The sequence below is a fragment of the Triticum urartu genome, chromosome 5A (genome assembly GCF_056163025.1).
Source record: "Triticum urartu cultivar PI428250 chromosome 5A, HENAU_Tu73, whole genome shotgun sequence".
In the NCBI taxonomy this organism is placed as follows: domain Eukaryota; kingdom Viridiplantae; phylum Streptophyta; class Magnoliopsida; order Poales; family Poaceae; genus Triticum; species Triticum urartu.
In genome coordinates, this window is record NC_141877.1 from 71,447,674 (window position 1) to 71,471,137 (window position 23,464).

The window sequence follows — 23,464 nt, forward strand, 5'->3', positions numbered from 1 at the left end:
ACCGTCGCCTACTAATGGATAATGCCCTGTACTACTTACTCTCTCGCTCAACTACGAAGACGAGTTTACCACGATTTCCACCCCTCCCTCTATACCGGAGCAACACGTATTTTACACCCCTTTCAGAACGCGCTTTTCGTGCCCCAACTCTCCCTAGACGCGTGACTAATGAGCTCCGAGCTAAAACATATCGCAAATGTCAAAAATATGATGACAGGCTTAATATATATCACGCACGTGCGTTCTGTTCCTCACGTACGTACAAAAATAATTAAAAAGGGAATGCAACACGAGGACTTCCCAGGAGGTCACCCATCCTAGTACTACTCTCGCCCAAGCACGCTTAACTTCGGAGTTCTGATGGTATCCGGTGCTTTAGTGCTGGTATGATCGCGTCCGACATGTTACCCCCGGCTTCATCCCTTATGCTTCCCACTCCCACGTCCGCTACAAAGACGGCTATACATTCTTACTACCATTACAACCGTCGCCTACTAATGGATAATGCCCTATAGTACTTACTCTCTCGCTCAACTACGAAGATGAGTTTACCATGATTTCCACCCCTCCCTCTATACTGCAGCAACACGTATTTTACACCCCTTTCAGAACGCGCTTTTCGCGCCCCAACTCTCCCTAGACGCGTGACTAATGAGCTCCGAGCTAAAACATATCGCAAATGTCAAAAATATGATGACAGGCTTAATATATATCACGCACGTGCGTTCTGTTCCTCACGTACATACAAAAATAATTAAAAAGGAATGCAACACGAGGACTTCCCAGGAGGTCACCCATCCTAGTACTACTCTCGCCCAAGCACGCTTAACTTCGGAGTTCTGATGGGATCCGGTGATTTAGTGCTGGTATGATCGCATCCGACATGTTACCCCCGGCTTCATCCCTTATGCTTCCCACTCCCACGTCCGCTACAAAGACGGCTATACAATCTTACTACCATTACAACCGTCGCCTACTAATGGATAATGCCCTATACTACTTACTCTCTCGCTCAACTACGAAGACGAGTTTACCACGATTTTTACCCCTCCCTCTATACCGCAGCAACACGTATTTTACACCCCTTTCAGAACGCGCTTTTCGCGCCGCAACTCTCCCTAGACGCGTGACTAATGAGCTCCGAGCTAAAACATATCGCAAATGTCAAAAATATGATGACAGGCTTAATATATATCACGCACGTGCTTTCTGTTCCTCACGTACGTACAAAAATAATTAAAAAGCGAATGCAACACGAGGACTTCCCAGGAGGTCATCCATCCTAGTACTACTCTCGCCCAAGCACGCTTAACTTCGGAGTTCTGATGGGATCCGATGCTTTAGTGCCGGTATGATCGCATCCGACATGTTACCCCCGGCTTCATCCCTTATGCTTCCCACTCCCACGTCCGCTACAAAGACGGCTATACATTCTTACTACCATTACAACCGTCGCCTACTAATGGATAATGCCCTATACTACTTACTCTCTCTCTCAACTACGAAGACGAGTTTACCACGATTTCCACCCCTCTCTCTATACCGCAACAACACGTATTTTACACCCCTTTCAGAACGCGCTTTTCGCGCCCCAACTCTCCCTAGACGCGTGACTAATGAGCTCCGAGCTAAAACATATCGCAAATGTCAAAAATATGATGACAGGCTTAATATATATCACGCACGTGCGTTCTGTTCCTCACGTACGTACAAAAATAATTAAAAAGGGAATGCAACACGAGGACTTCCCAGGAGGTCATCCATCCTAGTACTACTCTCGCCCAAGCACGCTTAACTTCGGAGTTCTGATGGGATCCGGTGCTTTAGTGCTGGTATGATCGCATCCGACATGTTACCCCCGGCTTCATCCCTTATGCTTCCCACTCCCACGTCCGCTACAAAGACGGCTATACATTCTTACTACCATTACAACCGTCGCCTACTAATGGATAATGCCCTATACTACTTACTCTCTCGCTCAACTACAAAGACGAGTTTACCACGATTTCTACCCCTCCCTCTATACCGCAGCAACACGTATTTTACACCCTTTCAGAACGCGCTTTTCGCGCCCCAACTCTCCCTAGACGCGTGACTAATGAGCTCCGAGCTAAAACATATCGCAAATGTCAAAAATATGATGACAGGCTTAATATATATCACGCACGTGCGTTCTGTTCCTCACGTACGTACAAAAATAATTAAAAAGGGAATGCAACATGAGGACTTCCAAGGAGGTCACCCCCAAGCACGCTTAACTTCAGAGTTCTGATGGGATCCGGTGCTTTAGTGCTGGTATGATCGCATCCGACATGTTACCCCCGGCTTCATCCCTTATTCTTCCCACTCCCACGTCCGCTACAAAGACGGCTATACATTCTTACTACCATTACAACCGTCGCCTACTAATAGATAATGCCCTATACTACTTACTCTCTCGCTCAACTACGAAGACGAGTTTACCACGATTTCCACCCCTCCCTCTATACCGCAGCAACACGTATTTTACACCCCTTTCAGAACGCGCTTTTCGCGCCCAACTCTCCCTAGACGCGTGAATAATGAGCTCCGAGCTAAAACATATCGCAAATGTCAAAAATATGATGACAGGCTTAATATATATCACGCACGTGCGTTCTGTTCCTCACATACGTACAAAAATAATTAAAAAGGGAATGCAACACGAGGACTTCCCAGGAGGTCACCCATCCTAGTACTACTCTCGCCCAAGCACGCTTAACTTTGGAGTTCTGATGGTATCCGGTGATTTAGTGCTGGTATGATCGCATCCGACATGTTACCCCCGGCTTCATCCCTTATGCTTCCCACTCCCACGTCCGCTACAAAGACGGCTATACATTCTTACTACCATTACAACCGTCGCCTACTAATGGATAATGCCCTATACTACTTACTCTCTCGCTCAACTACGAAGACGAGTTTACCACGATTTTCACCCCTCCCTCTATACCGCAGCAACACGTATTTTACACCCCTTTCAGAACGCACTTTTCGCGCCGCAACTCTCCCTAGACGCGTGACTAATGAGCTCCGAGCTAAAACATATCGCAAATGTCAAAAATATGATGACAGGCTTAATATATATCACGCACGTGCTTTCTGTTCCTCACGTACGTACAAAAATAATTAAAAAGCGAATGCAACACGAGGACTTCCCAGGAGGTCATCCATCCTAGTACTACTCTCGCCCAAGCACGCTTAACTTCGGAGTTCTGATGGGATCCGGTGCTTTAGTACCGGTATGATCGCATCCGACATGTTACCCCCGGCTTCATCCCTTATGCTTCCCACTCCCACGTCCGCTACAAAGACGGCTATACATTCTTACTACCATTACAACCGTCGCCTACTAATGGATAATGCCCTATACTACTTACTCTCTCTCTCAACTACGAAGACGAGTTTACCACGATTTCCACCCCTCCCTCTATACCGCAGCAACACGTATTTTACACCCCTTTCAGAACGCGCTTTTCGCGCCCCAACTCTCCCTAGACGCGTGACTAATGAGCTCCGAGCTAAAACATATCGCAAATGTCAAAAATATGATGACAGGCTTAATATATATCACGCACGTGCGTTCTGTTCCTCACGTACGTACAAAAATAATTAAAAAGGGAATGCAACACGAGGACTTCCCAGGAGGTCATCCATCCTAGTACTACTCTCGCCCAAGCACGCTTAACTTCGGAGTTCTGATGGGATCCGGTGCTTTAGTGCTGGTATGATCGCATCCGACATGTTACCCCCGGCTTCATCCCTTATGCTTCCCACTCCCACGTCCGCTACAAAGACGGCTATACATTCTTACTACCATTACAACCGTCGCCTACTAATGGATAATGCCCTATACTACTTACTCTCTCGCTCAACTACAAAGACGAGTTTACCACGATTTCCACCCCTCCCTCTATACCGCAGCAACACGTATTTTACACCCTTTCAGAACGCGCTTTTCGCGCCCCAACTCTCCCTAGACGCGTGACTAATGAGCTCCGAGCTAAAACATATCGCAAATGTCAAAAATATGATGACAGGCTTAATATATATCACGCACGTGCGTTCTGTTCCTCACGTACGTACAAAAATAATTAAAAAGGGAATGCAACATGAGGACTTCCCAGGAGGTCACCCCCAAGCACGCTTAACTTCAGAGTTCTGATGGGATCCGGTGCTTTAGTGCTCGTATGATCGCATCCGACATGTTACCCCCGGCTTCATCCCTTATGCTTCCCACTCCCACGTCCGCTACAAAGACGGCTATACATTCTTACTACCATTACAACCGTCGCCTACTAATAGATAATGCCCTATACTACTTACTCTCTCGCTCAACTACGAAGACGAGTTTACCACGATTTCCACCCCTCCCTCTATACCGCAGCAACACGTATTTTACACCCCTTTCAGAACGCGCTTTTCGCGCCCAACTCTCCCTAGACGCGTGAATAATGAGCTCCGAGCTAAAACATATCGCAAATGTCAAAAATATGATGACAGGCTTAATATATATCACGCACGTGCGTTTTGTTCCTCACGTACGTACAAAAATAATTAAAAAGGGAATGCAACACGAGGACTTCCCAGGAGGTCACCCATCCTAGTACTACTCTCGCCCAAGCACGCTTAACTTCGGAGTTCTGATGGTATCCGGTGCTTTAGTGCTGGTATGATCGCATCCGACATGTTACCCCCGGCTTCATCCCTTATGCTTCCCACTCCCACGTCCGCTACAAAGACGGCTATACATTCTTACTACCATTACAACCGTCGCCTACTAATGGATAATGCCCTATACTACTTGCTCTCTCGCTCAACTACGAAGACGAGTTTACCACGATTTCCACCCCTCCCTCTATACCGCAGCAACACGTATTTTACACCCCTTTCAGAACGCGCTTTTCGCGGCCCAACTCTCCCTAGACGCGTGACTAATGAGCTCCGAGCTAAAACATATCGCAAATGTCAAAAATATGATGACAGGCTTAATATATATCACGCACGTGCGTTCTGTTCCTCACGTACGTACAAAAATAATTAAAAAGGGAATGCAACACGAGGACTTCCCAGGAGGTCATCCATCCTAGTACTACTCTCGCCCAAGCACGCTTAACTTCGGAGTTCTGATGGGATCCGGTGCTTTAGTGCTGGTATGATCGCATCCGACATGTTACCCCCGGCTTCATCCCTTATGCTTCCCACTCCCACGTCCGCTACAAAGACGGCTATACATTCTTACTACCATTGCAACCGTCGCCTACTAATGGATAATGCCCTATACTACTTACTCTCTCGCTCAACTACGAAGACGAGTTTACCATGATTTTCACCCCTCCGTCTATACCGCAGCAACACGTATTTTACACCCTTTCAGAACGCGCTTTTCGCGCACCAACTCTCCCTAGACGCGTGACTAATGAGCTCCGAGCTAAAACATATCGCAAATGTCAAAAATATGATGACAGGCTTAATATATATCACGCACGTGCGTTCTGTTCCTCACGTACGTACAAAAATAATTAAAAAGGGAATGCAACATGAGGACTTCCCAGGAGGTCACCCCCAAGCACGCTTAACTTCAGAGTTCTGATGGGATCCGGAGCTTTAGTGCTAGTATGATCGCATCCGACATGTTACCCCCGGCTTCATCCCTTATGCTTCCCACTCCCACGTCCGCTACAAAGACGGCTATACATTCTTACTACCATTACAACCGTCGCCTACTAATAGATAATGCCCTATACTACTTACTCTCTCGCTCAACTACGAAGACGAGTTTACCACGATTTCCACCCCTCCCTCTATACCGCAGCAACACATATTTTACACCCCTTTCACAACGCGCTTTTCGCGCCCCAACTCTCCCTAGACGCGTGACTAATGAGCTCCGAGCTAAAACATATCGCAAATGTCAAAAATATGATGACAGGCTTAATATATATCACGCACGTGCGTTCTGTTCCTCACGTACGTACAAAAATAATTAAAAAGGGAATGCAACACGAGGACTTCCCAGGAGGTCACCCATCCTAGTACTACACTCGCCCAAGCACGCTTAATTCGGAGTTCTGATGGTATCCGGTGCTTTAGTGCTGGTATGATCGCATCCGACATGTTACCCCCGGCTTCATCCCTTATGCTTCCCACTCCCACGTCCGCTACAAAGACGGCTATACATTCTTACTACCATTACAACCGTCGCCTACTAATGGATAATGCCCTATACTACTTACTCTCTCGCTTAACTACGAAGACGAGTTTACCACGATTTCCACCCCTCCCTCTATACCGCAGCAACACGTATTTTACACCCCTTTCAGAACGCGCTTTTCGCGCCCCAACTCTCCCTAGACGCGTGACTAATGAGCTCCGAGCTAAAACATATCGCAAATGTCAAAAATATGATGACAGGCTTAATATATATCACGCACGTGCGTTCTGTTCCTCACGTACGTACAAAAATAATTAAAAAGGGAATGGAACATGAGGACTTCCCAGGAGGTCACCCCCAAGCACGCTTAACTTCAGAGTTCTGATGGGATCCGGTGCTTTAGTGCTGGTATGATCGCATCCGACATGTTACCCCCGGCTTCATCCCTTATGCTTCCCACTCCCACGTCCGCTACAAAGACGGCTATACATTCTTACTACCATTACAACCGTCGCCTACTAATAGATAATGCCCTATACTACTTACTCTCTCGCTCAACTACGAAGACGAGTTTACCACGATTTCCACCCCTCCCTCTATACCGCAGCAACACGTATTTTACACCCCTTTCAGAACGCGCTTTTCGCGCCCAACTCTCCCTAGACGCGTGAATAATGAGCTCCGAGCTAAAACATATCGCAAATGTCAAAAATATGATGACAGGCTTAATATATATCACGCACGTGCGTTCTGTTCCTCACGACCATTACAACCGTCGCCTACTAATAGATAATGCCCTATACTACTTACTCTCTCGCTCAACTACGAAGACGAGTTTACCACGATTTCCACCCCTCCCTCTATACCGCAGCAACACGTATTTTACACCCCTTTCAGAACGCGCTTTTCGCGCCCAACTCTCCCTAGACGCGTGAATAATGAGCTCCGAGCTAAAACATATCGCAAATGTCAAAAATATGATGACAGGCTTAATATATATCACGCACGTGCGTTCTGTTCCTCACGTACGTACAAAAATAATTAAAAAGGGAATGCAACACGAGGACTTCCCAGGAGGTCACCCATCCTAGTACTACTCTCGCCCAAGCACGCTTAACTTTTGAGTTCTGATGGTATCTGGTGCTTTAGTGCTGGTATGATCGCATCCGACATGTTACCCCCGGCTTCATCCCTTATGCTTCCCACTCCCACGTCCGCTACAAAGACGGCTATACATTCTTACTACCATTACAACCGTCGCCTACTAATGGATAATGCCCTATACTACTTGCTCTCTCGCTCAACTACGAAGACGAGTTTACCACGATTTCCACCCCTCCCTCTATACCGCAGCAACACGTATTTTACACCCCTTTCAGAACGCGCTTTTCGCGGCCCAACTCTCCCTAGACGCGTGACTAATGAGCTCCGAGCTAAAACATATCGCAAATGTCAAAAATATGATGACAGGCTTAATATATATCACGCACGTGCGTTCTGTTCCTCACGTACGTACAAAAATAATTAAAAAGGGAATGCAACACGAGGACTTCCCAGGAGGTCATCCATCCTAGTACTACTCTCGCCCAAGCACGCTTAACTTCGGAGTTCTGATGGGATCCGGTGCTTTAGTGCTGGTATGATCGCATCCGACATGTTACCCCCTGCTTCATCCCTTATGCTTCCCACTTCCACGTCCGCTACAAAGACGGCTATACATTCTTACTACCATTGCAACCGTCGCCTACTAATGGATAATGCCCTATACTACTTACTCTCTCGCTCAACTACGAAGACGAGTTTACCATGATTTTCACCCCTCCCTCTATACCGCAGCAACACGTATTTTACACCCCTTTCAGAACGCGCTTTTCGCGCCCCAACTCTCCCTAGACGCGTGACTAATGAGCTCCGAGCTAAAACATATCGCAAATGTCAAAAATATGATGACAGGCTTAATATATATCACGCACGTGCGTTCTGTTCCTCACGTACGTACAAAAATTAATTAAAAAGGGAATGCAACATGAGGACTTCCCAGGAGGTCACCCCCAAGCACGCTTAACTTCAGAGTTCTGATGGGATCCGGAGCTTTAGTGCTGGTATGATCGCATCCGACATGTTACCCCCGGCTTCATCCCTTATGCTTCCCACTCCCACGTCCGCTACAAAGACGGCTATACATTCTTACTACCATTACAACCGTCGCCTACTCATGGATAATGCCCTGTACTACTTACTCTCTCGCTCAACTACGAAGACGAGTTTACCACGATTTCCACCCCTCCCTCTATACCGCAGCAACACATATTTTACACCCCTTTCACAACGCGCTTTTCGCGCCCCAACTCTCCCTAGACGCGTGACTAATGAGCTCCGAGCTAAAATATATCGCAAATGTCAAAAATATGATGACAGGCTTAATATATATCACGCACGTGCGTTCTGTTCCTCACGTACGTACAAAAATAATTAAAAAGGGAATGCAACACGAGGACTTCCCAGGAGGTCACCCATCCTAGTACTACACTCGCCCAAGCACGCTTAACTTCGGAGTTCTGATGGTATCCGGTGCTTTAGTGCTGGTATGATCGCATCCGACATGTTACCCCCGGCTTCATCCCTTATGCTTCCCACTCCCACGTCCGCTACAAAGACGGCTATACATTCTTACTACCATTACAACCGTCGCCTACTAATGGATAATGCCCTATACTACTTACTCTCTCGCTCAACTACGAAGACGAGTTTACCACGATTTCCACCCCTCCCTCTATACCGCAGCAACACGTATTTTACACCCCTTTCAGAACGCGCTTTTCGCGGCCCAACTCTCCCTAGACGCGTGACTAATGAGCTCCGAGCTAAAACATATCGCAAATGTCAAAAATATGATGACAGGCTTAATATATATCGCGCACGTGCGTTCTGTTCCTCACGTACGTACAAAAATAATTAAATAGGGAATGCAACACGAGGACTTCCCACGAGTTCTGATGGGATCGGGTGCTTTAGTGCTGGTATGATCGCATCTGACATGTTACCCCCGGCTTCATCCCTTATGCTTCCCACTCCCACGTCCGCTACAAAGACGGCTATACATTCTTACTACCATTACAACCGTCGCCTACTAATGGATAATGCCATGTACTACTTACTCTCTCGCTCAACTACGAAGACGAGTTTACCACGATTTCCACCCAACCCTCTATAGCGCAGCAACACGTATTTTACACCCCTTTCAGAACGCGCTTTTCGCGCCCCAACTCTCCCTAGACGCGTGACTAATGAGCTCCGAGCTAAATCATATCGCAAATGTCAAAAATATGATGACAGGCTTAATATATATCACGCACGTGCGTTCTGTTCCTCACGTACGTACAAAAATAATTAAAAAGGGAATGCAACACGAGGACTTCCCAGGAGGTCACCCATCCTAGTACTACTCTCGCCCAAGCACGCTTAACTTCGGAGTTCTGATGGGATCCGGTGATTTAGTGCTGGTATGATCGCATCCGACATGTTACCCCCGGCTTCATCCCTTATGCTTCCCACTCCCACGTCCGCTACAAAGACGGCTATACATTCTTACTACCATTACAACCGTCGCCTACTAATGGATAATGCCCTATACTACTTACTCTCTCGCTCAACTACGAAGACGAGTTTACCACGATTTTCACCCCTCCCTCTATACCGCAGCAACACGTATTTTACACCCCTTTCAGAACGCGCTTTTCGCGCCGCAACTCTCCCTAGACGCGTGACTAATGAGCTCCGAGCTAAAACATATCGCAAATGTCAAAAATATGATGACAGGCTTAATATATATCACGCACGTGCGTTCTGTTCCTCACGTACGTACAAAAATAATTAAAAAGCGAATGCAACACGAGGACTTCCCAGGAGGTCATCCATCCTAGTACTACTCTCGCCCAAGCACGCTTAACTTCGGAGTTCTGATGGGATCCGGTGCTTTAGTGCCGGTATGATCGCATCCGACATGTTACCCCCGGCTTCATCCCTTATGCTTCCCACTCCCACATCCGCTGCAAAGACGGCTATACATTCTTACTACCATTACAACCGTCGCCTACTAATGGATAATGCCCTATACTACTTACTCTCTCGCTCAACTACGAAGACGAGTTTACCACGATTTCCACCCCTCCCTCTATACCACAGCAACACGTATTTTACACCCCTTTCAGAACGCGCTTTTCGCGCCCCAACTCTCCCTAGACGCGTGACTAATGAGCTCCGAGCTAAAACATATCGCAAATGTCAAAAATATGATGACAGGCTTAATATATATCACGCACGTGCGTTCTGTTCCTCACGTACGTACAAAAATAATTAAAAAGGGAATGCAACACGAGGACTTCCCAGGAGGTCATCCATCCTAGTACTACTCTCGCCCAAGCACGCTTAACTTCGGAGTTCTGATGGGATCCGGTGCTTTAGTGCTGGTATGATCGCATCCGACATGTTACCCCCGGCTTCATCCCTTATGCTTCCCACTCCCACGTCCGCTACAAAGACGGCTATACATTCTTACTACCATTACAACCGTCGCCTACTAATGGATAATGCCCTATACTACTTACTCTCTCGCTCAACTACGAAGACGAGTTTACCACGATTTCCACCCCTCCCTCTATACCGCAGCAACACGTATTTTACACCCCTTTCAGAACGCGCTTTTCGCGCCCCAACTCTCCCTAGACGCGTGACTAATGAGCTCCGAGCTAAAACATATCGCAAATGTCAAAAATATGATGATAGGCTTAATATATATCACGCACGTGCGTTCTGTTCCTCACGTACGTACAAAAATAATTAAAAAGGGAATGCAACATGAGGACTTCCCAGGAGGTCACCCCCAAGCACGCTTAACTTCAGAGTTCTGATGGGATCCGGTGCTTTAGTGCTGGTATGATCGCATCCAACATGTAACCCCCGGCTTCATCCCTTATGCTTCCCACTCCCACGTCCGCTACAAAGACGGCTATACATTCTTACTACCATTACAACCGTCGCCTACTAATAGATAATGCCCTATACTACTTACTCTCTCGCTCAACTACGAAGACGAGTTTACCACGATTTCCACCCCTCCCTCTATACCGCAGCAACACGTATTTTACACCCCTTTCAGAACGCGCTTTTCGCGCCCAACTCTCCCTAGACGCGTGAATAATGAGCTCCGAGCTAAAACATATCGCAAATGTCAAAAATATGATGACAGGCTTAATATATATCACGCACGTGTGTTCTGTTCCTCACGTACGTACAAAAATAATTAAAAAGGGAATGCAACACGAGGACTTCCCAGGAGGTAAACCATCCTAGTACTACTCTCGCCCAAGCACGCTTAACTTCAGAGTTCTGATGGTATCCGGTACTTTAGTGCTGGTATGATCGCATCCGACATGTTACCCCCGGCTTCATCCCTTATGCTTCCCACTCTCACGTCCGCTACAAAGACGGCTATACATTCTTACTACCATTACAACCGTCGCCAACTAATGGATAATGCCCTATACTACTTGCTCTCTCGCTCAACTACGAAGACGAGTTTACCACGATTTCCACCCCTCCCTCTATACCGCAGCAACACGTATTTTACACCCCTTTCAGAACGCGCTTTTCGCGGCCCAACTCTCCCTAGACGCGTGAATAATGAGCTCCGAGCTAAAACATATCGCAAATGTCAAAAATATGATGACAGGCTTAATATATATCGCGCACGTGCGTTCTGTTCCTCACGTACGTACAAAAATAATTAAAAAGCGAATGCAACACGAGGACTTCCCAGGAGGTCACCCATCCTAGTACTACTCTCGCCCAAGCACGCTTAACTTCGGAGTTCTGATGGGATCGGGTGCTTTAGTGCTGGTATGATCGCATCCGACATGTTACCCCCGGCTTCATCCCTTATGCTTCCCACTCCCACGTCCGCTACAAAGACGGCTATACATTCTTACTACCATTACAACCGTCGCCTACTAATGGATAATGCCCTGTACTACTTACTCTCTCGCTCAACTACGAAGATGAGTTTACCACGATTTCCACCCCTCCCTCTATACCGCAGCAACACGTATTTTACACCCCTTTCAGAACGCGCTTTTCGCGCCCCAACTCTCCTTAGACGCGTGACTAATGAGCTCCGAGCTAAAACATATCGCAAATGTCAAAAATATGATGACAGGCTTAATATATATCACGCACGTGCGTTCTGTTCCTCACGTACGTACAAAAATAATTAAAAAGGGAATGCAACATGAGGACTTCCCAGGACGTCACCCCCAAGCACGCTTAACTTCAGAGTTCTGATGGGATCCGGTGCTTTAGTGTTGGAATGATCGCATCGCACATGTTACCCCCGGCTTCATCCCTTATGCTTCCCACTCCCACGTCCGCTGCAAAGACGGCTATACATTCTTAGTACCATTACAACCGTCGCCTACTAATGGATAATGCCCTATACTACTTACTCTCTCGCTCAACTACGAAGACGAGTTTACCACGATTTCCACCCCTCCCTCTATACCACAGCAACACGTATTTTACACCCCTTTCAGAACGCGCTTTTCGCGCCGCAACTCTCCCTAGACGCGTGACTAATGAGCTCCGAGCTAAAACATATCGCAAATGTCAAAAATATGATGACATGCTTAATATATATCACGCACGTGCGTTCTGTTCCTCACGTACGTACAAAAATAATTAAAAAGCGAATGCAACACGAGGACTTCCCAGGAGGTCATCCATCCTAGTACTACTCTCGCCCAAGCACGCTTAACTTCGGAGTTCTGATGGGATCCGGTGCTTTAGTGCCGGTATGATCGCATCCGACATGTTACCCCCGGCTTCATCCCTTATGCTTCCCACTCCCACGTCCGCTACAAAGACGGCTATACATTCTTACTACCATTACAACCGTCGCCTACTAATGGATAATGCCCTATACTACTTACTCTCTCGCTCAACTACGAAGACGAGTTTACCACGATTTCCACCCCTCCCTCTATACCGCAGCAACACGTATTTTACACCCCTTTCAGAACGCGCTTTTCGCGGCCCAACTCTCCCTAGACGCGTGACTAATGAGCTCCGAGCTAAAACATATCGCAAATGTCAAAAATATGATGACAGCCTTAATATATATCGCGCACGTGCGTTCTGTTCCTCACGTACGTACAAAAATAATTAAATAGGGAATGCAGCACGAGGACTTCCCAGGAGGTCACCCATCCTAGTACTACTCTCGCCCAAGCACGCTTAACTTTGGAGTTCTGATGGGATCGGGTGCTTTAGTGCTGGTATGATCGCATCTGACATGTTACCCCCGGCATCATCTCTTATGCTTCCCACTCCCACGTCCGCTACAAAGACGGCTATACATTCTTACTACCATTACAACAGTCGCCTACTAATGGATAATGCCATGTACTACTTACTCTCTCGCTCAACTACGAAGACGAGTTTACCACGATTTCCACCCCTCCCTCTATAGCGCAGCAACACGTATTTTACACCCCTTTCAGAACGCGCTTTTCGCGCCCCAACTCTCCCTAGACGCGTGACTAATGAGCTCCGAGCTAAAACATATCGCAAATGTCAAAAATATGATGACAGGCTTAATATATATCACGCACGTGCGTTCTGTTCCTCACGTACGTACAAAAATAATTAAAAAGGGAATGCAACACGAGGACTTCCCAGGAGGTCACCCATCCTAGTACTACTCTCGCCCAAGCACGCTTAACTTCGGAGTTCTGATGGTATCCGGTGCTTTAGTGCTGGTATGATCGCATCCGACATGTTACCCCCGGCTTCATCCCTTATGCTTCCCACTCCCACGTCCGCTACAAAGACGGCTATACATTCTTACTACCATTACAACCGTCGCCTACTAATGGATAATGCCCTATACTACTTACTCTCTCGCTCAACTACGAAGACGAGTTTACCACGATTTTCACCCCTCCCTCTATACCGCAGCAACACGTATTTTACACCCCTTTCAGAACGCGCTTTTCGCGCCGCAACTCTCCTTAGACACGTGACTAATGAGCTCCGAGCTAAAACATATCGCAAATGTCAAAAATATGATGACAGGCTTAATATATATCACGCACGTGCGTTCTGTTCCTCACGTACGTACAAAAATAATTAAAAAGCGAATGCAACACGAGGACTTCCCAGGAGGTCATCCATCCTAGTACTACTCTCGCCCAAGCACGCTTAACTTCGGAGTTCTGATGGGATCCGGTGCTTTAGTGCTGGTATGATCGCATCCGACATGTTACCCCGGCTTCATCCCTTATGCTTCCCACTCCCACGTCCGCTACAAAGACGGCTATACATTCTTACTACCATTACAACCGTCGCCTACTAATGGATAATGCCCTATACTACTTACTCTCTCGCTCAACTACGAAGACGAGTTTACCACGATTTCCACCCCTCCCTCTATACCGCAGCAACACGTATTTTACACCCCTTTCAGAACGCGCTTTTCGCGCCCCAACACTCCCTAGACGCGTGACTAATGAGCTCCGAGCTAAAACATATCGCAAATGTCAAATATATGATGACAGGCTTAATATATATCACGCACATGCGTTCTGTTCCTCATGTACGTACAAAAATAATTAAAAAGGGAATGCATCACGAGGACTTCCCAGGAGGTCATCCATCCTAGTACTACTCTCGCCCAAGCACGCTTAACTTCGGAGTTCTGATGGGATCCGGTGCTTTAGTGCTGGTATGATCGCATCCGACATGTTACCCCCGGCTTCATCCCTTATGCTTCCCACTCCCACGTCCGCTACAAAGACGGCTATACATTCTTACTACCATTACAACCGTCGCCTACTAATGGATAATGCCCTATACTACTTACTCTCTCGCTCAACTACGAAGACGAGTTTACCACGATTTCCACCCCTCCCTCTATACCGCAGCAACACGTATTTTACACCCTTTCAGAACGCGCTTTTCGCGCCCCAACGCTCCCTAGACGCGTGACTAATGAGCTCCGAGCTAAAACATATCGCAAATGTCAAAAATATGATGACAGGCTTAATATATATCACGCACGTGCGTTCTGTTCCTCACGTACGTACAAAAATAATTAAAAAGTAAATGCAACATGAGGACTTCCCAGGAGGTCACCCCCAAGCACGCTTAACTTCAAAGTTCTGATGGGATCCGGTGCTTTAGTGCTGGTATGATCGCATCCGATATATTACCCCCGGCTTCATCCCTTATGCTTCCCACTCCCACGTCCGCTACAAAGACGGCTATACATTCTTACTACCATTACAACCGTCGCCTACTAATAGATAATGCCCTATACTACTTACTCTCTCGCTCAACTACGAAGACGAGTTTACCACGATTTCCACCCCTCCCTATATACCGCAGCAACACCTATTTTACACCCCTTTCAGAACGCGCTTTTCGCGCCCCAACTCTCCCTAGACGCGTGACTAATGAGCTCCGAGCTAAAACATATCGCAAATGTGAAAAATATGATGACAGGCTTAATATATATCACGCACGTGCGTTCTGTTCCTCACGTACGTACAAAAATAATTAAAAAGGGAATGCAACACGAGGACTTCCCAGTAGGTCACCCATCCTAGTACTACTCTCGCCCAAGCACTCTTAACTTCGGAGTTCTGATGGTATCCGCTGCTTTAGTGCTGGTATGATCGCATCCGACATGTTACCCCCGGCTTCATCCCTTATGCTTCCCACTCCCACGTCCGCTACAAAGACGGCTATACATTCTTACTACCATTACAACCGTTGCCTACTAATGGATAATGCCCTATACTACTTACTCTCTCGCTCAACTACGAAGACGAGTTTACCACGATTTCCACCCCTCCCTCTATACCGCAGCAACACGTATTTTACACCCCTTTAAGAACGCGCTTTTCGCGCCCCAACTCTCCCTAGACGCGTGAGTAATGAGCTCCGAGCTAAAACATATCGCAAATGTCAAAAATATGATGACAGGCTTAATATATATCGCGCACGTGCGTTCTGTTCCTCACGTACGTACAAAAATAATTAAAAAGGGAATGCAACACGAGGACTTCCCAGGAGGTCACCCATCCTAGTACTACTCTCGCCCAAGCACGCTTAACTTCGGAGTTCTGATGGGATCGGGTGCTTTAGTGCTGGTATGATCGCATCCGACATGTTACCCCCGGCTTCATCCCTTATGCTTCCCACTCCCAATTCCGCTACAAAGACGGCTAAACATTCTTACTACCATTACAACCGTCGCCTACTAATGGATAATGCCCTGTACTACTTACTCTCTCGCTCAACTACGAAGACGAGTTTACCACGATTTTCACCCCTCCCTCTATACCGCAGCAACACGTATTTTACACCCCTTTCAGAACGCGCTTTTCGCGCCGCAACTCTCCCTAGACGCGTGACTAATGAGCTCCGAGCTAAAACATATCGCAAATGTCAAAAATATGATGACAGGCTTAATATATATCACGCACGTGCGTTCTGTTCCTCACGTACGTACAAAAATAATTAAAAAGCGAATGCAACACGAGGACTTCCCAGGAGGTCATCCATCCTAGTACTACTCTCGCCCAAGCACGCTTAACTTCGGAGTTCTGATGGGATCCGGTGCTTTAGTGCTGGTATGATCGCATCCGACATGTTACCCCCGGCTTCATCCCTTATGCTTCCCACTCCCACGTCCGCTACAAAGACGGCTATACATTCTTACTACCATTACAACCGTCGCCTACTAATGGATAATGCCCTATACTACTTACTCTCTCGCTCAACTCTCCCTAGACGCGTGACTAGTGAGCTCCGAGCTAAAACATATCGCAAATGTCAAAAATATGATGACAGGCTTAATATATATCGCGCACGTGCGTTCTGTTACTCACGTACGTACAAAAATAATTAAAAAGGGAATGCAACACGAGGACTTCCCAGGAGGTCACCCATCCTAGTACTACTCTCGCCCAAACACGCTTAACTTCGGACTTCTGATGGGATCGGGTGCTTTAGTGCTGGTATGATCGCATCCGACATGTTACCCCCGGCTTCATCCCTTATGCTTCCCACTCCCACGTCCCTACAAAGACGGCTATACATTCTTACTACCATTACAACCGTCGCCTACTAATGGATAATGCCCTGTACTACTTACTCTCTCGCTCAACTACGAAGACGAGTTTACCATGATTTTCACCCCTCCCTCTATACCGCAGCAACACGTATTTTACACCCCTTTCAGAACGCGCTTTTCGCGGCCCAACTCTCCCTAGACGCGTGACTAATGAGCTCCGAGCTAAAACATATCGCAAATGTGAAAAATATGATGACAGGCTTAATATATATCACGCACGTGCGTTCTGTTCCTCACGTACGTACAAAAATAATTAAAAAGGGAATGCAACATGAGGACTTCCCAGGAGGTCACCCCCAAGCACGCTTAACTTCAGAGTTCTGATGGGATCCGGTGCTTTAGTGCTGGTATGATCGCATCCGACATGTTACCCCCGGCTTCATCCCTTATGCTTCCCACTCCCACGTCCGCTACAAAGACGGCTATACATTCTTACTACCATTACAACCGTCGCCTACTAATCGATAATGCCCTATACTACTTACTCTCTCGCTCAACTACGAAGACGAGTTTACCACGATTTCCACCCCTCCCTCTATACCGCAGCAACACGTATTTTACACCCCTTTCACAACGCGCTTTTCACGCCCCAACTCTCCCTAGACGCGTGACTAATGAGCTCCGAGCTAAAACATATCGCAAATGTCAAAAATATGATGACAGGCTTAATATATATCACGCACGTGCGTTTTGTTCCTCACGTACGTACAAAAATAATTAAAAAGGGAATGCAACACGAGGACTTCCCAGGAGGTCACCCATCCTAGTACTACACTCGCCCAAGCACGCTTAACTTCGGAGTTCTGATGGTATCCGGTGCTTTAGTGCTGGTATGATCGCATCCGACATGTTACCCCCGGCTTCATCCCTTATGCTTCCCACTCCCACGTCCGCTACAAAGACGGCTATACATTCTTACTACCATTACAACCGTCGCCTACTAATGGATAATGCCCTATACTACTTACTCTCTCGCTCAACTACGAAGACGAGTTTACCACGATTTCCACCCCTCCCTCTATACCGCAGCAACACGTATTGTACACCCCTTTCAGAACGCGCTTTTCGCGGCCCAACTCTCCCTAGACGCGTGACTAATGAGCTCCGAGCTAAAACATATCGCAAATGTCAAAAATATGATGACAGGCTTAATATATATCACGCACGTGCGTTCTGTTCCTCACGTACGTACAAAAATAATTAAAAAGGGAATGCAACACGAGGACTTCCCAGGAGGTCACCCATCCTAGTACTACTCTCGCCCAACCACGCTTAACTTCGGAGTTCTGATGGGATTCGGTGCTTTAGTGCTGGTATGATCGCACCCGACATGTTACCCCCGGCTTCATCCCTTATGCTTCCCACTCCCACGTCCGCTACAAAGACGGCTATACATTCTTACTACCATTACAACCGTCGCCTACTAATGGATAATGCCCTATACTACTTACTCTCTCGCTCAACTACGAAGACGAGTTTACCACGATTTTCACCCCTCCCTCTATACGGCAGCAACACGTATTTTACACCCCTTTCACAACGCGCTTTTCGCGCCCCAACTCTCCCTAGACGCGTGACTAATGAGCTCCGAGCTAAAACATATCGCAAATGTCAAAAATATGATGACAGGCTTAATATATATCACGCACGTGCGTTCTGTTCCTCACGTACGTACAAAAATAATTAAAAAGCGAATGCAACACGAGGACTTCCCAGGAGGTCATCCATCCTAGTACTACTCTCACCCAAGCACGCTTAACTTCGGAGTTCTGATGGGATCCTGTGCTTTAGTGCTGGTATGATCGCATCCGACATGTTACCCCCGGCTTCATCCCTTATGCTTCCCACTCCCACGTCCGCTACAAAGACGGCTATACATTCTTACTACCATTACAACCGTCGCCTACTAATGGATAATGCCCTATACTACTTACTCTCTCGCTCAACTACGAAGACGAGTTTACCATGATTTTCACCCCTCCCTCTATACCGCAGCAACACGTATTTTACACCCCTTTCAGAACGCGCTTTTCGCGGCCCAACTCTCCCTAGACGCGTGACTAATGAGCTCCGAGCTAAAACATATCGCAAATGTGAAAAATATGATGACAGGCTTAATATATATCACGCACGTGCGTTTTGTTCCTCACGTACGTACAAAAATAATTAAAAAGGGAATGCAACATGAGGACTTCCCAGGAGGTCACCCCCAAGCACGCTTAACTTCAGAGTTCTGATGGGATCCGGTGCTTTAGTGCTGGTATGATCGCATCCGACATGTTACCCCCGGCTTCATCCCTTATGCTTCCCACTCCCACGTCCGCTACAAAGACGGCTATACATTCTTACTACCATTACAACCGTCGCCTACTAATCGATAATGCCCTATACTACTTACTCTCTCGCTCAACTACGAAGACGAGTTTACCACGATTTCCACCCCTCCCTCTATACCGCAGCAACACGTATTTTACACCCCTTTCACAACGCGCTTTTCACGCCCCAACTCTCCCTAGACGCGTGACTAATGAGCTCCGAGCTAAAACATATCGCAAATGTCAAAAATATGATGACAGGCTTAATATATATCACGCACGTGCGTTTTGTTCCTCACGTACGTACAAAAATAATTAAAAAGGGAATGCAACACGAGGACTTCCCAGGAGGTCACCCATCCTAGTACTACACTCGCCCAAGCACGCTTAACTTCGGAGTTCTGATGGTATCCGGTGCTTTAGTGCTGGTATGATCGCATCCGACATGTTACCCCCGGCTTCATCCCTTATGCTTCCCACTCCCACGTCCGCTACAAAGACGGCTATACATTCTTACTACCATTACAACCGTCGCCTACTAATGGATAATGCCCTATACTACTTACTCTCTCGCTCAACTACGAAGACGAGTTTACCACGATTTCCACCCCTCCCTCTATACCGCAGCAACACGTATTGTACACCCCTTTCAGAACGCGCTTTTCGCGGCCCAACTCTCCCTAGACGCGTGACTAATGAGCTCCGAGCTAAAACATATCGCAAATGTCAAAAATATGATGACAGGCTTAATATATATCACGCACGTGCGTTCTGTTCCTCACGTACGTACAAAAATAATTAAAAAGGGAATGCAACACGAGGACTTCCCAGGAGGTCACCCATCCTAGTACTACTCTCGCCCAACCACGCTTAACTTCGGAGTTCTGATGGTATTCGGTGCTTTAGTGCTGGTATGATCGCATCCGACATGTTACCCCCGGCTTCATCCCTTATGCTTCCCACTCCCACGTCCGCTACAAAGACGGCTATACATTCTTACTACCATTACAACCGTCGCCTACTAATGGATAATGCCCTGTACTACTTACTCTCTCGCTCAACTACGAAGACGAGTTTACCACGATTTCCACCCTCCCTCTATACCGCAGCAACACGTATTTTACACCCCTTTCAGAACGCGCTTTTCGCGCCCCAACTCTCCCTAGACGCGTGACTAATGAGCTCCGAGCTAAAACATATCGCAAATGTAAAAAATATGATGACAGGCTTAATATATATCACGCACGTGCTTTTTGTTCCTCACGTACGTACAAAAATAATTAAAAAGGGAATGCAACATGAGGACTTCCCAGGAGGTCACCCATCCTAGTACTACACTCGCCCAAGCACGCTTAACTTCGGAGTTCTGATGGTATCCGGTGCTTTAGTGCTGGTATGATCGCATCCGACATGTTACCCCCGGCTTCATCCCTTATGCTTCCCACTCCCACGTCCGCTACAAAGACGGCTATACATTCTTACTACCATTACAACCGTCGCCTACTAATGGATAATGCCCTATACTACTTACTCTCTCGCTCAACTACGAAGACGAGTTTACCACGATTTCCACCCCTCCCTCTATACTGTAGCAACACGTATTTTACACCCCTTTCAGAACGCGCTTTTCGCGGCCCAACACTCCCTAGACGCGTGACTAATGAGCTCCGAGCTAAAACATATCGCAAATGTCAAAAATATGATAACAGGCTTAATATATATCACGCACGTGCGTTCTGTTCCTCACGTACGTACAGAAATAATTAAAAAGGTAATGCAACATGAGGACTTCCCAGGAGGTCACCCCCAAGCACGCTTAACTTGAGAGTTCTGATGGGATCCGGTGCTTTAGTGCTGGTATGATCGCATCCGACATGTTACCCCCGGCTTCATCCCTTATGCTTCCCACTCCCACGTCCGCTACAAAGACGGCTATACATTCTTACTACCATTACAACCGTCGCCTACTAATGGATAATGCCCTATACTACTTACTCTCTCGCTCAACTACGAAGACGAGTTTAGCACGATTTCCACCCCGCCTACTAATGAGCTCCGAGCTAAAACATATCGCAAATGTCAAAAATATGATGACAGGCTTAATATATATCATGCACGTGCGTTCTGTTCCTCACGTACGTACAAAAATAATTAAAAAGGTAATGCAACATGAGGACTTCCCAGGAGGTCACCCCCAAGCACGCTTAACTTGAGAGTTCTGATGGGATCCGGTGCTTTAGTGCTGGTATGATCGCATCCGACATGTTACCCCCGGCTTCATCCCTTATGCTTCCCACTCCCACGTCCGCTACAAAGACGGCTATACATTCTTACTACCATTACAACCGTCGCCTACTAATGGATAATGCCCTATACTACTTACTCTCTCGCTCAACTACGAGGACGAGTTTAGCACGATTTCCACCCCTCCCTCTATACCGCAGCAACATGTATTTTACACCCCTTTCAGAACGCGCTTTTCGCGCCCCAACTCTCCCTAGACGCGTGACTAATGAGCTCCGAGCTAAAACATATCGCAAATGTCAAAAATATGATGACAGGCTTAATATATATCGCGCACGTGCGTTCTGTTCCTCACGTACGTACAAAAATAATTAAAAAGGGAATGCAACACGAGGACTTCCCAGGAGGTCACCCATCCTAGTACTACTCTCGCCAAAGCACGCTTAACTTCAGAGTTCTGATGGGATCTGGTGCTTTAGTGCTGGTATGATCGCATCCGACATGTTATCCCCGGCTTCATCCCTTATGCTTCCCACTCCCACGTCCGCTACAAAGACGGCTATACATTCTTACTACCATTACAACCGTCGCCTACTAATGCATAATGCCCTATACTACTTACTCTCTCGCTCAACTACGAAGGCGAGTTTACCACGATTTGCACCCCTCCCTCTATACTGCAGCAACACCTATTTGACACCCCTTTCAGAACGCGCTTTTCGCGCCCCAACTCTCCCTAGACGCGTGACTAATGAGCTCCGAGCTAAAACATATCGCAAATGTCAAAAATATGATGACAGGCTTAATATATATCACGCACGTGCGTTCTGTTCCTCACGTACGTACAAAAATAATTAAAAAGGGAATGCAACACGAGGACTTCCCAGGAGGTCATCCATCCTAGTACTACTCTCGCCCAAGCACGCTTAACTTCGGAGTTCTGATGGGATCCGGTGCTTTAGTGCTGGTATGATCGCATCCGACATGTTACCCCCGGCTTCATCCCTTATGCTTCCCACTCCCACGTCCGCTACAAAGACGGCTATACATTCTTACTACCATTACAACCGTCGCCTACTAATGGATAATGCCCTATACTACTTACTCTCTCGCTCAACTACGAAGACGAGTTTACCACGATTTCCACCCCTCCCTCTATACCGCAGCAACACGTATTTTACACCCCTTTCAGAACGCGCTTTTCGCGCCCCAACTCTCCCTAGACGCGTGACTAATGAGCTCCGAGCTAAAACATATCGCAAATGTCAAAAATATGATGACAGGCTTAATATATATCACGCACGTGCGTTCTGTTCCTCACGTACGTACAAAAATAATTAAAAAGGGAATGCAACACGAGGACTTCCCAGGAGGTCATCCATCCTAGTACCACTCTCGCCCAAGCACGCTTAACTTCGGAGTTCTGATGGGATCCGGTGCTTTAGTGCTGGTATGATCGCATCCGACATGTTACCCCCGGCTTCATCCCTTATGCTTCCCACTCCCACGTCCGCTACAAAGACGGCTATACATTCTTACTAC

At 47.1% G+C, this 23,464-nt stretch overlaps 32 non-coding genes and 4 pseudogenes across 32 annotated transcripts; all 36 read right to left on the reverse strand.

Moving 5' to 3' along the window:
* Positions 1-279: 279 nt before the first annotated feature.
* LOC147968195 (5S ribosomal RNA) lies at positions 280-398 on the reverse strand. Its single transcript, XR_015606715.1, has one exon. It is a non-coding gene; the product is annotated as a 5S ribosomal RNA (ribosomal RNA).
* A 363-nt stretch (positions 399-761) lies between these two features.
* On the reverse strand, positions 762-880 carry LOC147968196 (5S ribosomal RNA). The gene has a single exon (XR_015605847.1). It is a non-coding gene; the product is annotated as a 5S ribosomal RNA (ribosomal RNA).
* A 364-nt stretch (positions 881-1,244) lies between these two features.
* LOC147968197 (5S ribosomal RNA) lies at positions 1,245-1,363 on the reverse strand. The gene has a single exon (XR_015606627.1). It is a non-coding gene; the product is annotated as a 5S ribosomal RNA (ribosomal RNA).
* A 364-nt stretch (positions 1,364-1,727) lies between these two features.
* On the reverse strand, positions 1,728-1,846 carry LOC147968198 (5S ribosomal RNA). Its single transcript, XR_015605946.1, has one exon. It is a non-coding gene; the product is annotated as a 5S ribosomal RNA (ribosomal RNA).
* Positions 1,847-2,672: 826 nt separating this feature from the next.
* LOC147968199 (5S ribosomal RNA) lies at positions 2,673-2,791 on the reverse strand. The gene has a single exon (XR_015606777.1). It is a non-coding gene; the product is annotated as a 5S ribosomal RNA (ribosomal RNA).
* A 364-nt stretch (positions 2,792-3,155) lies between these two features.
* Positions 3,156-3,274, reverse strand: LOC147968200 (5S ribosomal RNA). Its single transcript, XR_015606506.1, has one exon. It is a non-coding gene; the product is annotated as a 5S ribosomal RNA (ribosomal RNA).
* A 364-nt stretch (positions 3,275-3,638) lies between these two features.
* On the reverse strand, positions 3,639-3,757 carry LOC147968201 (5S ribosomal RNA). Its single transcript, XR_015605947.1, has one exon. It is a non-coding gene; the product is annotated as a 5S ribosomal RNA (ribosomal RNA).
* An 826-nt stretch (positions 3,758-4,583) lies between these two features.
* Positions 4,584-4,702, reverse strand: LOC147968202 (5S ribosomal RNA). The gene has a single exon (XR_015606492.1). It is a non-coding gene; the product is annotated as a 5S ribosomal RNA (ribosomal RNA).
* A 364-nt stretch (positions 4,703-5,066) lies between these two features.
* Positions 5,067-5,185, reverse strand: LOC147968203 (5S ribosomal RNA). Its single transcript, XR_015605948.1, has one exon. It is a non-coding gene; the product is annotated as a 5S ribosomal RNA (ribosomal RNA).
* Positions 5,186-6,012: 827 nt separating this feature from the next.
* On the reverse strand, positions 6,013-6,130 carry LOC147968204 (5S ribosomal RNA; annotated as a pseudogene).
* A 1,091-nt stretch (positions 6,131-7,221) lies between these two features.
* LOC147968205 (5S ribosomal RNA) lies at positions 7,222-7,340 on the reverse strand. The gene has a single exon (XR_015606810.1). It is a non-coding gene; the product is annotated as a 5S ribosomal RNA (ribosomal RNA).
* Positions 7,341-7,704: 364 nt separating this feature from the next.
* LOC147968206 (5S ribosomal RNA) lies at positions 7,705-7,823 on the reverse strand. The gene has a single exon (XR_015605949.1). It is a non-coding gene; the product is annotated as a 5S ribosomal RNA (ribosomal RNA).
* An 829-nt stretch (positions 7,824-8,652) lies between these two features.
* LOC147968207 (5S ribosomal RNA) lies at positions 8,653-8,771 on the reverse strand. Its single transcript, XR_015606612.1, has one exon. It is a non-coding gene; the product is annotated as a 5S ribosomal RNA (ribosomal RNA).
* Positions 8,772-9,570: 799 nt separating this feature from the next.
* Positions 9,571-9,689, reverse strand: LOC147968208 (5S ribosomal RNA). The gene has a single exon (XR_015605848.1). It is a non-coding gene; the product is annotated as a 5S ribosomal RNA (ribosomal RNA).
* A 364-nt stretch (positions 9,690-10,053) lies between these two features.
* Positions 10,054-10,172, reverse strand: LOC147968209 (5S ribosomal RNA). The gene has a single exon (XR_015606314.1). It is a non-coding gene; the product is annotated as a 5S ribosomal RNA (ribosomal RNA).
* Positions 10,173-10,536: 364 nt separating this feature from the next.
* On the reverse strand, positions 10,537-10,655 carry LOC147968210 (5S ribosomal RNA). Its single transcript, XR_015605950.1, has one exon. It is a non-coding gene; the product is annotated as a 5S ribosomal RNA (ribosomal RNA).
* Positions 10,656-11,482: 827 nt separating this feature from the next.
* Positions 11,483-11,601, reverse strand: LOC147968211 (5S ribosomal RNA; annotated as a pseudogene).
* A 364-nt stretch (positions 11,602-11,965) lies between these two features.
* On the reverse strand, positions 11,966-12,084 carry LOC147968212 (5S ribosomal RNA). Its single transcript, XR_015606583.1, has one exon. It is a non-coding gene; the product is annotated as a 5S ribosomal RNA (ribosomal RNA).
* Positions 12,085-12,912: 828 nt separating this feature from the next.
* LOC147968213 (5S ribosomal RNA) lies at positions 12,913-13,031 on the reverse strand. Its single transcript, XR_015606315.1, has one exon. It is a non-coding gene; the product is annotated as a 5S ribosomal RNA (ribosomal RNA).
* A 364-nt stretch (positions 13,032-13,395) lies between these two features.
* Positions 13,396-13,514, reverse strand: LOC147968214 (5S ribosomal RNA; annotated as a pseudogene).
* A 364-nt stretch (positions 13,515-13,878) lies between these two features.
* Positions 13,879-13,997, reverse strand: LOC147968215 (5S ribosomal RNA). Its single transcript, XR_015606493.1, has one exon. It is a non-coding gene; the product is annotated as a 5S ribosomal RNA (ribosomal RNA).
* Positions 13,998-14,361: 364 nt separating this feature from the next.
* LOC147968216 (5S ribosomal RNA) lies at positions 14,362-14,480 on the reverse strand. The gene has a single exon (XR_015606320.1). It is a non-coding gene; the product is annotated as a 5S ribosomal RNA (ribosomal RNA).
* A 363-nt stretch (positions 14,481-14,843) lies between these two features.
* LOC147968217 (5S ribosomal RNA) lies at positions 14,844-14,962 on the reverse strand. Its single transcript, XR_015606600.1, has one exon. It is a non-coding gene; the product is annotated as a 5S ribosomal RNA (ribosomal RNA).
* An 827-nt stretch (positions 14,963-15,789) lies between these two features.
* LOC147968218 (5S ribosomal RNA) lies at positions 15,790-15,908 on the reverse strand. The gene has a single exon (XR_015606785.1). It is a non-coding gene; the product is annotated as a 5S ribosomal RNA (ribosomal RNA).
* Positions 15,909-16,272: 364 nt separating this feature from the next.
* LOC147968219 (5S ribosomal RNA) lies at positions 16,273-16,391 on the reverse strand. The gene has a single exon (XR_015606419.1). It is a non-coding gene; the product is annotated as a 5S ribosomal RNA (ribosomal RNA).
* Positions 16,392-16,755: 364 nt separating this feature from the next.
* Positions 16,756-16,874, reverse strand: LOC147968220 (5S ribosomal RNA). Its single transcript, XR_015606321.1, has one exon. It is a non-coding gene; the product is annotated as a 5S ribosomal RNA (ribosomal RNA).
* A 268-nt stretch (positions 16,875-17,142) lies between these two features.
* LOC147968221 (5S ribosomal RNA) lies at positions 17,143-17,261 on the reverse strand. The gene has a single exon (XR_015606797.1). It is a non-coding gene; the product is annotated as a 5S ribosomal RNA (ribosomal RNA).
* An 827-nt stretch (positions 17,262-18,088) lies between these two features.
* Positions 18,089-18,207, reverse strand: LOC147968222 (5S ribosomal RNA). Its single transcript, XR_015606613.1, has one exon. It is a non-coding gene; the product is annotated as a 5S ribosomal RNA (ribosomal RNA).
* A 364-nt stretch (positions 18,208-18,571) lies between these two features.
* Positions 18,572-18,690, reverse strand: LOC147968223 (5S ribosomal RNA). The gene has a single exon (XR_015606778.1). It is a non-coding gene; the product is annotated as a 5S ribosomal RNA (ribosomal RNA).
* A 364-nt stretch (positions 18,691-19,054) lies between these two features.
* LOC147968224 (5S ribosomal RNA) lies at positions 19,055-19,173 on the reverse strand. Its single transcript, XR_015606788.1, has one exon. It is a non-coding gene; the product is annotated as a 5S ribosomal RNA (ribosomal RNA).
* Positions 19,174-20,001: 828 nt separating this feature from the next.
* LOC147968225 (5S ribosomal RNA) lies at positions 20,002-20,120 on the reverse strand. Its single transcript, XR_015606614.1, has one exon. It is a non-coding gene; the product is annotated as a 5S ribosomal RNA (ribosomal RNA).
* A 364-nt stretch (positions 20,121-20,484) lies between these two features.
* LOC147968226 (5S ribosomal RNA) lies at positions 20,485-20,603 on the reverse strand (annotated as a pseudogene).
* Positions 20,604-20,966: 363 nt separating this feature from the next.
* LOC147968227 (5S ribosomal RNA) lies at positions 20,967-21,085 on the reverse strand. Its single transcript, XR_015606792.1, has one exon. It is a non-coding gene; the product is annotated as a 5S ribosomal RNA (ribosomal RNA).
* Positions 21,086-22,301: 1,216 nt separating this feature from the next.
* On the reverse strand, positions 22,302-22,420 carry LOC147968228 (5S ribosomal RNA). The gene has a single exon (XR_015606548.1). It is a non-coding gene; the product is annotated as a 5S ribosomal RNA (ribosomal RNA).
* A 364-nt stretch (positions 22,421-22,784) lies between these two features.
* Positions 22,785-22,903, reverse strand: LOC147968229 (5S ribosomal RNA). The gene has a single exon (XR_015605951.1). It is a non-coding gene; the product is annotated as a 5S ribosomal RNA (ribosomal RNA).
* Positions 22,904-23,267: 364 nt separating this feature from the next.
* LOC147968230 (5S ribosomal RNA) lies at positions 23,268-23,386 on the reverse strand. The gene has a single exon (XR_015606426.1). It is a non-coding gene; the product is annotated as a 5S ribosomal RNA (ribosomal RNA).
* Between the last annotated feature and the right edge of the window lie 78 nt (positions 23,387-23,464).